This window comes from Ictidomys tridecemlineatus, chromosome 7 (assembly GCF_052094955.1).
Source record: "Ictidomys tridecemlineatus isolate mIctTri1 chromosome 7, mIctTri1.hap1, whole genome shotgun sequence".
Classification (NCBI taxonomy): Eukaryota; Metazoa; Chordata; class Mammalia; order Rodentia; family Sciuridae; genus Ictidomys; species Ictidomys tridecemlineatus.
The window spans coordinates 126,648,910-126,666,128 of record NC_135483.1 but is presented as its reverse complement, the minus strand read 5'-3'; positions in this window follow the sequence as shown (position 1 = coordinate 126,666,128).

Genomic DNA, 17,219 nt, shown 5'->3' with positions numbered 1-17,219 from the left:
CCATCATCAGATCTGAAATCACCTGAGGATGGGAATGGCAGTGGTGGCTTTGAAAGGAACAGTCTTTAGTTTTGTTGGCTCTGGAGAATGTGGAATAAATTAATGAAATTTAATTGTAATCAACTAATCAAAACATCTCAGCCTAAGAAGTGGGAGATACTGGCATCATAATCAGAAACAGTGTAAGACTTTCATTTTAACAAAAAGGATCAGTTTCTCATAGAAATTGTTTTTGGGTGACTGTATGACCAATGTGATTCTGCAAACTGTACAATCAGAAAAATGAGAAATTATACCCCATTTGATTCAAATGTATGAATTGTCAAGATCATTGTACTATCATGTGTAGCTAATAAAAAAGAAAAAGGAAATTGTTTTGGGGTTTGTTTTCCTTAAACTACATATTGCTGACAAGAAATGTGTCTTCACCTTGTACCTTTTCTTTTGCTAACTTTGGACCTTTGCTTTTTCAAATACTTATTAGTTTACACATAGGTAAACTGCTCTCCTTTCTGTTCTTATTTCACTGGCTATTCTGAGGAGGAAATATTCACCAGTTAATTCAGAAGAAAGGAAAGGTTTGTGCATCATTAAAAAATAAATGAATGTATTCATTTTTTTATTTAATTGGATATGATAATTTAAGAATATATTAACCCTGTCCCTGAAGATCATAAAAAAGAGAGAATGTGGAAAATTAAAGAATTAGGTAAATTAGAAAAGCTTAAAATGAGCAGGTAACTACTGAAGAAAGAAATTAAATATATTGTATATACAATTGATTTTAATATAGCACCAATGGAGCATCAATGCAAAAAACTTCTCTCTCTGGAGCTTGCTCCAGTCTCAGAACTTTGAAAAATTAAATAACATAGGTGTATCAACTAGCAAAGGGAAGTTTGAAATACATTCTTTAAAAAGAAAAAGTATATATTACCAGGGTGATATTATAAAATGTTTCTGATTGCTAATATGCTTGGAACAGCAATTTTCAATTTTTGCCTTTGGGACAGTAACATTGGAAAATTACAGATTCATTTTAAACTCTCAATACATCATAAAATTAATAAAATTATTTAAAGTTGCATGATTTTAACAACAAAACAGAAGATAAGGGATCAAAGCTACAAAAGTGATTCGGAAGGATAGACCTGGGGACTAAGAGTATTATAGTAGGTATCAAATATAAAACCATAAAGGTCAAGAAAATGGACATTTGACAAATCAAAATTAGATTTGTTGAGATGAGAAATGAGAAATGAGAGTTATGACAAAAACTATAGAAAATTTTAATATTTATGAAACGGCTCAGAGTTCATAATATAGAAGAAACATCACTTCATCTTGATAAGATAGAGTTGAAGAATGTGAATGTTGACTAAATGAATGTCACATGAATTCCTTCATCCTAAAAATATCCTCAAATATATTTCACATTGTTTTTAATAGAGAAAAGCAAAGAGAAATCTTTATTATAAGTGCAAACAAATTATGTATTCATATTCTGGGAGAAACAGTGATCTTATTCATAAAATATAAAATTAGTTCTTATAGATTTTCTAATTTATATAGGAACACATCTAATACACAATCACACAGATATATAAAGTATCGATCTATATTTGTGTGTATGTGTATGTGTGCACAATATTATTTTTTTTTCTAGCTAAAATACAAATTCTGGTTCTTTAAATGTTAACTAAAAGAAATTTAAAGATTTATAGACTTTGTACAGTAGTGCATAACATTTAAAACTTCTTATTCCACCCCAAAAGTTAACTTCATTGATGAGGTCTTATTATTAATAAAATGAAGATAGAATCTTTTACTGAAGATAAAATCTTTTACTAATTATTTATGGATTTACTAAGGAAATACATGCAAAACATTTAGCATAGTGCCAGGTATATAATAAATTTTTCATAAATGTAAATATTATTAAAAGAAAGAGTTATGAGAATTGGGGAATCAAAGGAGTAAACTACTAGTAATGCCTTTATACTTAATTGTAAACAGAGTAAAGTCATGACAAGGGAAAAATACAATATGGACAATTCTCATTTTTAATTTGATTAGTTGGCTTTATCCAAAATAAAGTCTACTATTAGCAAAAATTTCCACTTTTATGGTAAATTTATTGCATTATTTGTCTGATGCTTGTTTTGAACATTTTATATAGTGCTTACCACTCTACTGGAAGGAATCAGCATCAATTGCATACATTCTGACTGTGGGTACAACATAAGTTTTCCTCCAACTATATCAATTGATTTCTCCAAAAAGCCAGTTATCAAATATCCTAATGTTTGTGGCAGATTAAGTCTGTATCTAGACAGAATTTATGCAAGTATAGAGTTTTGTGAATATTGGAAGTGGATAAAGACATGATGACGTTAAAAGTTTCTTTTTGGGAGGGGTAGGGGCAGGGTCTAGGAATTCATTTTTTAAAAGTCTATTTATGAAATTAGCTGCATAGACATGAAACTGTGATATTCAGTCTAAATTTCCCCATCTGGTCCAAAGAATAGTGTCTGTACAATCTCTTGCTAATACATAATAAACTATAATTTGCTATTCTCTTTGTATAATAGAGCAATACTTCTAGTTAAAAATTTAGTATTTGATATCCATTTACTCATTATATTTCTAAATATATACAAAGATTTATTATTAGTATCTATGTTGGAATTTACTGACCACCATTTTCTCAGATATTGCAAAATGTTAGTTTGTAAGCATTACATAATTTTGCCAGTTTACCATTTTCAAAATTCAACATTAAGCTTTTAAAATCTTTGATAATGCTTTCTCTATTTTACTTTTTAATTGTATGAGCAAGCAGCTATGAAGACTAAAAACAAGAGAGGGCTAAAGTTTCATACAAATTGTAATTAAAAAATAAATTTTCTATAAACAATAAAATCCAGTTTTTGTTGTTTTTTTCCTTCAATGGTTTGCAGAATGTTTTATGTTTTAAGGTGGACTCTAGGTTTACATTTAAGTTCAACTATTCTAAATTTCAGTTACTTCCTAGGTAAGTATGGGTATTGTGATACTTGTGTCATAGGGTTGTTGTGAATAGAAGACCAAATAAGATTTTTATAAGGCATGTAAGAAAAGGTATAGATGGTGTGGTGGGGCATGCCCCTAATCCTAGCAGCTCCAGAGGCTGAGGCAGGAGGATTACAAGTTCAGGGGCAGCCTCAGCAATTTATCTAGGCCCTAAGCAAATGGTAAGACCCTGTCTCAAAATAAGACCCTGGGGATGTGACTCAGTGGTTAAATGCCCCTGGGTTCAATCCCTAGTCCCACTCCCACTCCTCACCACAAAAAAGGTATAGATACTGAGAGGCCCTTTATCTGTTTGTTCAGCTTCTCTAAATTTCTTGCTTCTAGTGATGGTAAATGTTTTAGGCCAGAAGAATCTCTTTGCTATGAGATTGTATGCTTGGTGGGAGTCGAGTGAAGGCTTTCGGTAAGATACAAATCAACCTTGAGGGGCATCTCATCAATGGAGGTGTTATAGAAAATCTCAATGTCCCAGAGAGTCCTGTTTCCGAAGATACAAACTGATGGGACTATTGCCAAAGAGGTAGAGAAGAAAGACCATTTGGAGAGGATGGGAGGTGAGACTGGGAGATTAAGATCTGAGAATCTTGGGGTCCACATATTAGAGAGGAGCATTATTATTGAAGTAGGAAGGGTAAATTGGTATCTTTATTTAACCTGAGAAAGTTCAGACAGGTGAGTGGTAGCTGATTGAGGACGGTGATGCCAGCCTGAACCTGTGAACACCCAGGAGTTATAGTGCATTGGTCTCAAGTAGCTTCAACTTGAATTAATCTCCCCACGATAGGAGGATGTTTGGAGAAGTTAGGAAGAGAAAGACTATGTCATTTTTGATTTTATTTATATATCCTGTGAAATTCTGAGGTATTTGGAACCGAAAAGTCACCTAATTTTATTTATAGGACTAAAACATCATAGATTAAAAAGCAGCTCTGTGAGGAGAGAAAGAAGAGACCTGTGAGACTATTATAGCCTCAAGTAAGGGATGATGGCAGGTTGGACTCAGGTGCTGACACGGGAGAGGAATCAGCTTCTGGATATATTTTAAGGTGGATTCCATGAGGAAAGGGAGAGAGGAATTAAGGGTAAGCCCTAGATTCCTTGGCTAAGCTGGGGGAACTTCATTATCAGCATTTTTTTTTTAAGTGAGCTGATGTATTTTGAGAAATAAATGAACATCCAAAAGGAAATGACAATTTTAACAACTATTGTACCTTTTTGTTTTCTCTTAATACTTTTTCTCTCTCAACTTTTTACTTTGAAAGATGTTAACTTCAACAAGAAGTTTTTAAAAATAATTCAATAGAGAACTATATGCTCTTTACCTACATTCACTAATAATTAACATTTTGCCACATTTGCTGTTTTTCTTTCCATGTATACAACCAAATAAACACAGTTTTTCCCTGAAGCATTTGAAAGTATATTGTAGACATCATGAATCTGCTTTCCTCATATTTCAGCATATACTTACCGAGATCAAGTAAATTCTCTTATACGAGCACAGGGCCAGAGAAATTTAACATTGATTCAATGTTCCTAATCTGATAATGAAAATTTCTCAGTTGTTCAAATACTGTTTTTTCCCCCTACTTATCCTTAAGTCAATCAAGGATCAAGTTATGTTTCTTTAGTCTCCTTTAAACAGAGAAGGGGTTGGCAAACTTTTTGTTTAAAGGCTCGAAAGTAAGTAAATATTTTAGTCTTTGTGGGCCACATATGGTCTCTGTCGCAACTACTCGGCTTTGCTATTGTAGAGCAAAAGGAGCCACAGACAATATGTAAATGAATAAGAGTGACTGTGGGCCAATAAAACTTTATTTATGGACTCTGAAATTTGAATTTCATATAAAATTCATGATTCACAAAATATTATTCTTCTTTAGGTTTTCCCCCAACAATTCTAAAATATAAAAACCATTCTTAGCTTGTGCGCTGTACAAAAACAGGCTGCAGGCTGTATTTAGCCTGTAACTTGTCCTATAATTTGCTAACCCCTAATTTAGAATAGTTCTCTCACCTTTTTCTTCTTCTTCTTTTTTATAATATTGACAGTTGTTTTAAAGTCCAGAAAACTGTTATGTTGAACGTCAAAATCAGATTAGTCTGATTGTTTCTTCATTGTTAAATACAATTGAAACACGTTTGGCAAGAATACCACACAAGTGGTGGCATGTCTTTCTTGTGCATCACATGCCAAAAGATATAAATCAGCTTGAAGCTTCCATTCTTTTTAAAAATCTAGTTTTGTGAGTATAAGACAGGAGATTTCTTATTGATCTGCACATGTTCAGGCAGGAAGTACCAAGCAATATAGGACTTTTATCACGAAAAGTCCAAGAATAGGGAGATAGGAGAGAGTGCTGGTCTTGAAATCAGATAGACCTGGGTTCAAACCTTGGCTTCTTCTCTAGATGAGAACTCAGACTTGAATTTAGATAATGGTTTATCCTATGGCAAATAATAAATTCTTAATAAATGCTCATGTTTATTTGTTTAATCAATCCTGGAATAAAGCAGTAGATCTCCAGTAGGAAGAGGTGCAACTAAGTGAGGAAAGAAAGGAGAGATTTGGTAATGAATAATGAATCAGAGAATAAAAGAGAAAAGAAGACGGAAATTGGTGAAGCAGTGAGATGTGGGATACAAGAGGAACACGAAATCGGAAACACTGGACTGAGTTTCAGAGAGGGGACTAGTATGACTTACTACGTAAATGAAGTTCTCTTAAGGATGGCTCCGCTCAAAAAATATAAAATACTTGGGAATCAACTTAATGAAATAGGTGAAAGATCTATACAATGGAAACTAGAGAACCCTAAAGAAAGAAATCAAAGATCTTAGAAGATGGAAAGATCTACTTTGCTTTTGGATAGGCAGAATTAGTATTATCAAAATGACCATGCTACCAAAAGCACAGTACATATTTAATGCGATTCCAATCAAAATCCTAATGGCATTCCTAAAAAAAGCAGCCATGAAATTCATCTGGAATAATAAGAGACCCAGAATAGCTAAAGCAATCCTTAGCAGGAAAAGTGAAACAGGTGGCATCACTATACCAGACCTTAAACTATACACCAAGCAATAGTAACAAAAACAGCATGGTATTGGCACCAACACAGACTGGTAGACCAATGGTATAGAATACAGGACACAGAGACTAACCCACAAAATCACAATTATATTAGACAAAGTGCCAAAAACATGCATTAGAGAAAAAATAGCCTCTAAAACAAATGGTGCTGGGAAAGCTGGAAATCCATATGCAACAAAATGAAATTAAACCCCTCTCTCTCACTATGCACAAAACTCCACCCAAAATGGATCAAGGACCTAGGAATAAAACCAGAGACCTTGCATCTAATAGAAGAAAAAGTAGGCCCTAATCTCCATCAGGTGAGATTAGGCCCCAACTTCCTTAATAAGAATCCTATAGTGCAAGTATTAAAATCAAAAATCAATAAATGGTATGGATTCAGACTAAAGTTTCTTCTCAGCAAAAGAAACAATCAGCAAGGTGAGTAGAGAGCCTACATCTTGGAAGCAAATCTTTACCCCTCACACATCAGATAGAGCACTAATCTCTAGGGTATAGAAAGAACTCAAAAAGCTAAACACCAAAATAACCCAATCAATAAATGGGCCTAGGACCTGAACAGACACTTTTCAGAAGATGATATACAATCAATCAACAAATATATAAAAAGTGTTCATCATCACTAGCAATTAGAGAAATGCAAATCAAAACCACTCTAAGATTTCATCTCACTCCAGTCAGAATGGTAGCTATTACGCATACAAACAATAGTAAGTGTTGAAGAGGATGTGGGGAAAAAGGTACACTCATACACTTCTGGTGGTACTGTAAATTGGTGCAGCTAATATGGAAAGAAATATGGGGATTTCTTGGAAAATTGGGAATAGAACAACCATTTGAAGCAGCTATCCCTCTGTCAGTCTATACTCAAAGGACTTAAAAACAGCATAGTACAGGACACAGGCATATCAATGTTTATAGCAGCACAATTCACAATAGCTAAACTGTGGAACCAACCTAGATGCCCTTCAGTAGATGAATGGATAAAAAGAAATGTGGCATTTATAAGCAATGGAATATTACTCAACAATAAAAGAGGATAAAATTATGGCATTTGCAGGTAAATGGATGGAGTTAGAGGAGATAATACTAAGTAAATTTAGCCAATCCCAAAAAACCAAATGCAGAACATTTTCTCTGATATAAGGAGGCTGATTCATAGTGGAGTAGGGAGGGGGAGCATGGGGGGAATAGATGAACTCTAGATAGGGAAAAGGAGTGGGAAGGGAAGGGAGAGGGCATGGGGTTAGAAAGGATGGTGGAATGTGATGATCATCATTATTCAAAGTACATGTATATAGACACAAATTGGTGTGAATATGCTATGTATACAACCAGAGATATGAAAAATTTCGCTCTATGTGTGTAATATGAATTGCAATGCATTCCGTTATTATATATAAATTTAAAAAAATAAAAAAAAGGATAGCTCAGAATTGGTGCCATAGTTAAAGAGATACCAAAGTAGATAATTCTTTTTTGAGGTTGTTTGAGTTTCTGAGAAAATATCAGCACTGGCTGTTTTCTCTATTTGGCTTTTTAAGGATGTTGACTGACTATTCACAATGTCAGACTAATGAAATCTCAGAGGGGACAGGGGTAGATTTGAATAAACTTGGGTCAATCAGGAAGAATAGCCCATGGTAATTAATGAGCTTGAGAAAAGAGCCAGTGCTATTCTTGAGAGAAGCATCTGGCAACCTTCCATTCTACACTTTGATTTCAAGATGATTTCAGATTTAGTTCTTGTAATTCACAACAGGCTAGAAATTGGCAGCTGTTTCTTAGACCAGATGTAGTTTTCATTAAAAGATGTTTTGATCCAAAATGGTTCTCCTCAAGAACAGCAAAGCAGGGAATAAAGGCTTATCCAGGCATTATGTTAAGATAATTTTTAAATTTGTAATATTATGAATTAGAAATAAGTATCATACAGCATGACAGAATTCAGAGATATGGCAAGAAAATCAAGTGGTCTAGAAGAAACCAAGGTTATAGTCCACAGGCATATGTCGGTATAGGAAATTAGAAATCAAATGGTTACCCCTAAATTAAATGATTCCAATTTGATTTTGGAACACACAATAGAAGGAGCATGTATCTTTAACTATGGCAAAAATCTACTCATAATTGTGTGTTTTACACTCTACAATGTCTACGCAACTCTAAGAATCTATATACTCATGAATAATTTATGAAAGTGTTTGAAGGTAGGGTAGTGTCTTATAGAGTATTAGTTCCCATATTTGTTTATCAATCGTTAAGTGATATGGTCTAGAATATAAAAATAAGTGAAAAAAGACTCTCCATCAATCAAATTAAACACTGAAAAATCTATTCAATAAAGCTTATGTGTACTTTATACCAGTCATAAATGTTTATTTCATCTAGAAAATAAATGGTATGGGTGATACAGTCTGAACTTAGAGAAACTTATAGAAGAATGCCTCCTGTTTGAACATCGCTACAAACAATATTGGCCTCTTAAAGATATCCATGTCTTAATTCTTGGAACCTGTGGTTATGTTATCTTGTATGGCAAAAGGGACTTTTGCCATAAGATTCGAGATGGAAAACTCCTGCATTATAAAGGATAGTGTGACGTAATTACATATGCGTTTAACAGCAGGGAACCTTGCCTGACTGGGGTCAGAGGGAGGTGCAGCAAGGAAAGTATAACCTGGGAGATGGGAGTTTGAAGGCACTGAGGGCAGAGGGAGGAAGGCTCAAGATCCAATGAATATGGGTGGCCTCTAGGAGCTGGAAAAGGCAAGGAAACTGTCCTACCCTAGAGCATCTAGAAAAAAATGCATTCTTGTTGGGAACTTGGCCTGTCCTTACTGAGTCCCATGTTAGATTTCTAGCCTAGAGAATTGTCAGATAATAAATTTTGTGTTGTTTTAAGTCAAATAAGTGTGTAGTAATTTGTTGTAGTGCAATAAGAGATAAATATGGCTATTGATGCTTTGTATGGGGCCAGAAACCTGTTCAACTATACATTTCATCATGTCCGAGTCACTCAAATGAAGTAATGGAAATGTTTTTCTCTTTATACATCCATGTGTAATGTGGCCATAATTCCCTCACTAATGCACTTCCATAAACAAAATAACGTGAAAATAAGAAGTAGCATCAACATAAGATCACAATCTTATTTTAATTGAGCAACTTACTTGATTTTTGGTCTCAAATCAAACTTGGTTCATGATTGTTTTTGTAAATGGAAAAATCATCTTATCTGTAACCCAAAGATTTAATCAGCAGTAGAAACTAAGTTGTAGAATTTAATCAAAAAGAAGTAGCTCCTTCAAAATGCAATTAAGAAATATTTATCACCAGAAACAAAGCTGCAAAGCAGATTTTACCATGTATGTTTTCATGGAAATGGAAATTGAGGCAATTATTTTGGAGTATAAGTCCTGAGAGGTCTTTGAGTCTAGTGCTTGCCAAAGCTGGCCATGAATAATTTTGGGGAGCCTTTTAAAAGTAAAAAGTATCTGATTCCATCTTAGATTTATCAACTCAGACTTTCTGTGGTGTTCCTGGCATTTTAATATTTAAAAAGAACTCTACAATGGATTCTGATTGAAGGACAAGTATTTTGAATCCAGTAAGTCCAACTGTCCACTTAAAGCATTCATTCCCTTTACCATCTCAAATTGTTCAGCAAATGTGTGAGGACACAAGGAAATGATCAGAATTTATTGTTCTACCAGTCCATAAGTGTAGTGATTTTTAGATACAGAAGACATTCAAAATTTAGAGCCAGGGAAAATAACACATAACAGCCTAATAAATGCTCATAAATCCTCTTTTTTGAACTCTTCTAGTAACAAGAGGTACATCCTCTGTATGTCAGCCATTCTGTTCTGTTCTCTGCTCCGTCATCATATAGCCCTCAAGCTTTGTTTAATTTTGGAAAAATCAACTGGTAGAAAAAATAATCTCTCTTATTTTTTCAGTATATTTAATGCTAATTTTTAAAAATAAAAAGATATCTCATTTTCTATAATTATTCTTTAAAATCCCATGTCTAAAATATCGGAAAAAATGGTGATAAAATTAAGCAAGTACCATGTTCCAATTATTTTTTTTTGGCATGAAAACTGCATTTAAATCATCAAAAGTTATTGGTAAAATTTAAGTTTTATTAGTTTATACATCAGAGCTATTTTATTCTTTGAGGATTTTCATGTACTATAACTGGCTAAGGACTGATCAACCATTATGTTCTAATTTCAGCAAACTATATAGTAATAGTAAGTGAATACTGCTATTCTCTCTCTCACAGGTAGAGAGAGTTACATCCAGTTAGTACACCTAGAGTGTGAATACTGAGCTACACACTCTGTCAAAATACTCTGATATTCTTGGTTTAGGGAACTGAATAGTCTCAATGATGAATTTCTGCCCATTTACAGTAAGAGAAGGAAGAAAATTGCTGGATATGTAGAGCTGAAATTGCCTCAAGACAGAGTTACCAATGTCTATTCTGGAACTTTTGTGCTTCATTCATGACCCTCAACTCTTTTTTTTTTTTTTTTTTTTTTAAAGAGAGAGTGAGAGAGAGGGGGGCACAGAGAGAGAGAGAGAGAATTTTAACATTTATTTATTTTTTCTTAATTCTCGGCGGACACAACATCATTGTTGGTATGTGGTGCTGCTGGGGATCGAACCCGGGCCGTACGCATGCTAGGCGAGCGCGCTACCGCTTGAGCCACATCCCCAGCCCCGACCCTCAACTCTTGTATTCACATGAGACATGGTTTTCCTACATACACCACACTTCTGTATTCATTCAGCTTCTGAATTCTTCTCTGTATCTTGACATTTTTCCTCCTTTCTACCATTTTCTTTCCTTTTATCATAGAATACACTTATCTTAAATAGCCCAATTATAATAGAAATTGGACACTTAACTTTACTAATTTGGATAACATAAAGACTGTATGATAATAAGAGAATTTTTTTTTCTTTTAGTTACTTCAGCACAAATTCTTCTTTGGTTTTCAAGGTTGGTATTTCCCCTTGTCATCCATCAATACTTTGCCAAAGATAAATATCCTGCAAGCTATGTCCATAAAAATTTGCCAGATGAGAATCGATAAACTGTCATTAACACCTATTAAACATCTCTCCTCAGGCCAGATATTTCAATCACTGTCATCTGCTCTCTTTATTACTTTTTGCATAAACCTTTTATTATAACAATGTTAACATACCTAAAAATAGAGACTAGATTAATAAATTCTAACAATTATCAATATTTTACTCATCTTAGAACCAAAAAAATTGATTAATCATATGACATGCAAAGTATTTATCATTTGTGTGATGTTGTGACTTTGTTATTTTACATATGCTAATATTTTAAGAAGATATTTATTAGAGATTTAGCTAGACTTTGAATTCTCTGAAACAAATCTTTATACTGTCATTCAAAAATATTTCCAATATATAGCAATTTACATGAAGTTGGGTGAAGCTGTATTTAATGTATTTAACTAAACTCTTTTGAGTTTTCCAAGACTATTAACTTATGATAACTTTAGAAAATTGAAATTTACAACTTTTGATAAAAGCAAAGAGTATTCATTCACTTTTATCTACCTACTATTTGTAGTTATCTCATCTTTATTTAGAATGAAGTCTAAGGGTGATGGCTCTGCAGATTTATTTGTTTTGTATCATCAAGTTTTTTTTTTTTGCAGAAGAAATACAAAAATTTAATCATGTAAAATTGTGCATAATATTATTTAATTTTTTACCCAAAAGACATAATGAAGAATGAAATGGAATTGTGTTTACATAACAATAAAGGTAGATTCTAATGTAAAATGAGAAACCAAAGCAGTTCAAATTGAGCCTTGTGCTGTTGGTTAATAAGTGTCCTAGTTGATGGTGTTGTATAAAAATTTACAATTCTGAGGATATTTATAATAAGAAAAATATGATGGTTTGATATGTTTTCCAGGTCTCTATTCAATTGTCATGCAAGGATGAGATGACAATTTTGTCATTATGGTTGACTCTGAGTAAGTGGCTTATTGCATGATAATATTACAAAAGTCCTGCCTTTTCAAAATATCCACTAGTGGCCCAATCCAATAACTGAAAATTTTAATTAATAAATACATTGGGTTATAATGTTGAATACTTAAACAGTATAATTTCATTATTTGGAAAACAAAATTCTGATTCATGTTGGAATGAAGAATGAAGAAACACTAAGGTTTAGCTGAGAAAATATCCTTGAGTTAAAATCTATTTATAAACTCAAGTACAATTAAATAGATTCCTTTTGGCCTGGATTAGATTTGAATAGAGGTTGAAAATCATGAATTTAACAGTCAGTATTTTGTGAACTTTGATCTGTGTTCCACATTGGAGTTCTTGAAGGAAGTACAGTCTTATTTTAAAAGACATTTAAATAAATTTGCCAAGTTCATTCAAGTTGATACATTAGACATACCATGAAGTTTAAGTAAAATATAGACATAAAAAGAACTGTTAGTATTTAAAACTTTTCTAAACAAAGGAGCTCAGGAAATATTAAATATAATTTTATTATCTTAAGGATATGTTTCTTTTGAGTACCCAATCTTATGCAAAACCTTATCCTAATTTCGAAGGGAGTAGATGAATAAGACTTGATATTTGCATGAATGATCTGGTATTTCCTGCAGTGTAGTTATTCTGAGAATCATTGTCTTTGGGCCAGAGGTATAGGTAAGATAAATTGAGTTGCAGAACCCAAACTTGTTTTCAGAGTTATGGGGCAACTGTTCAGGTACTAAAAAGGAGATATGGCTCATTAGAAGGTGTTATGACTTAGATGTGAGGTGCCCCCAAAAAGCTCATGTGTGAGATGATTGGAGAAAGTTTAGAGGTGAAATATCTGGGTTATGAGAGTCAATCAGTAAATTAATTCCCTGAAAGGGATTAACTGAGTGGTAGCTATAGGCAGGTAGGGTGTGGCTGGAGAAGGTGGATCCCTGAGGGCATGCCTTGGAGATTTATATTTTGTCCTTGTTAAGTAGAGCTTTCTCTTTGCTTGCTGGGTGCCATGGTCCCTGCTGAAAGGCGAGTGATGGGAGATGAAGATTCAACCAAGAGATTTTATTGGAGGGGGCTGTTACCCGAAGGGGAAGAAAAGGAAAGGCTGAAGCAGAGAGAGGAGAGAAGGGCAGAGAGCAGAGGAAGCGAGCAGAGAAGAGGGAAGAGGGCAGAGAGAGGAGAGGAAGGGGGCAGAGAGCTTGCGCTTGGTTTAAAAAGGGTTGCATAGGTGACGTGGCAGGTGCTGATTGGCAGGATGACTCAAGAACAGCCAGCGGACACTATGTCTTGCAGGGATTGGTCAAGAGAATCTATGAATTTGGTGCTTTTTGGCTTGGTGCCCTTCAGAGAGGAGGGGGAGGGGTAAGGGATTCCAGTGCTGTTCTCTGGAGACAGAAGCTTAACTTCTTCAGGGAATCTCCCACACACCCAACACCTGATGCTTTTCTTCACCACACTCTTCCGCCATGATGTTCTGCCTCATCTTGTGCCCCAAGGAATGGAACTGGCCATTTATGGACTGAGACCTCTCAAACAGTGAGCCCCAAGTAAGCTTTTCCTCCTTAAAATTGTTCTTGTCAAAGTAGCAAAATTGTTGATTAAAACAGAATGTGTTTATGTGACACTGAATCCTTAGAATCAGGAGTATAGCCATTGGCAGGATTAATTCCATTCTGATCTAGATAATTACTGAGAATATTTTTAATATCATAGCTAGACCAAACCAAATTTTCTTATGTAGTTTGGAAAGGCCCAGTGTATGATAATTGGGCAAATGTAAGGGGAGGGGAGAGATAGAGAGGAGGGGTGCAGCTAGCTAGAGTGGTAAAGCCAGGGAAAAACAAATTCTAAGGCACTGTCACAGGCAGAATAATGGAAAGAGCTGCACATCCTACTTCCTGGAACCTGTGAAGATGTTACCTTACATGGTAAAGGGGAATTAAGGTTGCAGATAAGGTAACCAATCAGCTGGCCTTGACATAGGAAGGTTATCTCTGATTATCCTGGTGGGTCTAATGTAATCACTAGGGTTCTGACAAGTGGCAGAAGGAAACAGAATGAGAAAACCAGGGGAATGGCAGGTGAGGAGGACTTGACTCACTGCTGCTGGCTTAGAAGATGAAAGAAAAAGGTTTCAAGCAAATTGGGTGGCCTCAAGAAGTAGATTCTTTCCAAGAGTCTGCATAAGAAACCTAGTGCTGCCAACATCTTGCTTTAGCTCAACATTATCCATTTTGGACTTCTTACTTCCAGCACTGTAAGAATAAATCAGGGTTAAGTCATAAAGTTAGTAGTAGTTTGTTACAGCAGCCAGATTATCAAAACTATGGAAGTCAAATTCTTTGAGCTTCATTTTCCTGAAATCTAAAAGGAGGATTTTAATATTCACGTCTCAACATTTACTTCAAAATCTTATTTCAAAACTTAGATGGTGTAATGTATTTTTAGTATATTTGTACTGTAATTGCAATGTATTGTAATGTATTTCTACTGCTGTATTGGACAATCAAGCCACAGTTTACAAATCATTTCAGATAGCATTTAACAGAGTTCCACATCAGAAGCAAATGTCTAAGGTGCAGAGTTGTGAAATAGAACAGAATTTGACAGCTTAGACTGAAGACTGGCTAAGGGCAGAAGTTAAGGGTAGAAAGTAAATGGAAAAAATTTCAAGCAGGAGAAAGAATACCTTGGGGAAGAAGACTAGGAAAAAATCACAAAACCACAAAGTGTTTATTTTAGGCCTGGCGTTGTTTATTTGATACACAAGAGAATCCTATGAATTAGGCGTTTTAACTATTTCCATTTTATCCACGAGGTCAGAGGAAATTAATTCCCATAATTCACACAACTAGTTAAGAGGTAAAGCTGGAATTCAAGCATGGGCAGTCTGGCTTCAGAGTTCATGCTCCTTATTTTTGAATTCTGATGAAATTGCAATATCTGAATTATATTTTTCAGTTTTATATTCTATAGAGATTTTAGTGAAGATACAATATATTAATTTAAGATAAGCAAAAATATTATGTTGATTCTTTTGAGTCATACATTAGATTCATTTTGACATAATTATAAGAGTGTGGAATATAATCTGCTTTAATTCAGTACCCAGTCCTGCTCTGTCCCCCCTCCCCCTTTCCTTTCCTCTACTGATATTTCTAAGCAGAAAAAATTGAAAAAAATATTGGGTGACTATTTTACTGAAAATATATTGTAGACACTTGCTTTATATGTGATCACCATTCTCTGGTATGCTTGGGAGAGAGTCTAATATTATGAGTAGTGTCCCTTATAGAAAAGTCAGATCTCATATTCTCAGGACCTCTCTTTGTAGGACCATAGGCACATAACCTAAGTGGGCTAATTGAATGCATGTATGTGAGGCTTTAATTTGTAGAAAACAGACAATGCTTGGAGCTTCTGTTTTGCTCTCATCTGGTTCTGGTGATAAGATCATTTTTGTGATGAAACAGTGGTATCAGTGATATGCTCACAAAGCAAATCCTAGGTCTGATCTTTGGTGGCAGTTTCAGAGGTAATATTAACTATAGTTGCTATTTTCTGACCGTGATTTTGGCCTTTTTTTTTTTTTCCTTAAATCCTGAAAGCTTAGTCTCTGGTCTGTTTCTCCAGCCTTCCCCACAATTCTATAAATTATCTCATATTCAATAAATTCCTTTTCTGCCTAAGTTAGTCAAGAGGATTCTGCTGCTTACAGCTAAGAACCATGATCAAGAGAAGAAAGAGCACCAAATCCACTTTTAAAAGTGAAATTTTTGATCTTTCTTATTTTTTAAAAACAAGCAATTATCAATAAGGATTTTTTTCCATCACTGTTTTAGCTTCCTGCCATACATTTTGGTGATTGTGTTTTTCCTTTTATTCTTGGCAAGAACTTTTTCTTGTAATTCTACTTTAGCACATTATTTATTTTGGATTTTGTTGTATTATTTTCCTCTTTTCATGATTTCCCCCAGATTTCTTACTTTTGTTGATTTCTAATTTAAATCTTTTGTGGTCAGAGATCATACCTTATATGATTTCAATCCATTTAAATCTAGTGAGACTTGTTTTATGGTTTGGCATATCATCTATCCTGGAGAATATGACTTTTGTGTATAATATTGGGTTCTGTAGACACCTTTTAGGTCTTCTTGGACTATAGTGTCATTCAAGCGTTTTATTTCCTGGCTGATCTTCTGCCCTGCCGCTCTCTCTGTTATTGTAAGTGGGGCATTAGCATCACTAATTTTCATTGTTGTCTATTTCTTCATTTCCTTAGGTTTGTGTTTCATGTGTTTTGAGTTTTGTTGTTAGGAGTGTATATGTTTATAATTGCTATATCTTCTTGATAAGTTTGATCCTAGCGTTATTATAAAATTTTCTTTTTCTTGTTGTCAGTAAAAAAATTGTCTTAATGTCTTTTTTTTCTCATATTGGTGCAGTCACTTAAACTCTCATGTTATTTTTCACAGTATATTGTTTTCCATCTTTTAACTTTCAACCATTTGTATCTTTGAATCTAAAATGTATCTTTTGTAGACAGCATATAGTCATTTTTTAAAGTCTTTTCTGCCAATATCTATCTTTTTTTTCAGTGTGTTTAATTTGCTTCATTTTGTTGTGATTATTCAAACTTAACACATGTTTATAATTTTTCTACTTGCTTTTTAAATGTTATGTCTTTTTTCTCTTCTTTCCTCCTTTGCTGACTTCTGTTTCTTTGTTGATTTATCTATTACTGAAGCAATTTTCTAATAATCACCTTTAGTTTCTTTTAAACAGATTTCATAGAGTTCTGTGAACATATTCTTTGTGGCTTATTTAAAGTATTTTTCTAGTAAATCCAACATCTGGAACTGCATAGTTTGTATTGATATTTTCCCCCTACCTAAATGCAAAACTTCCCTGTTTGTGTGTTTTTCTGAATTTTGTTGCAGTTGTTGAAAACTAAACATTTCATGTATTGTAATATGATCTAGAGTACAGCCAC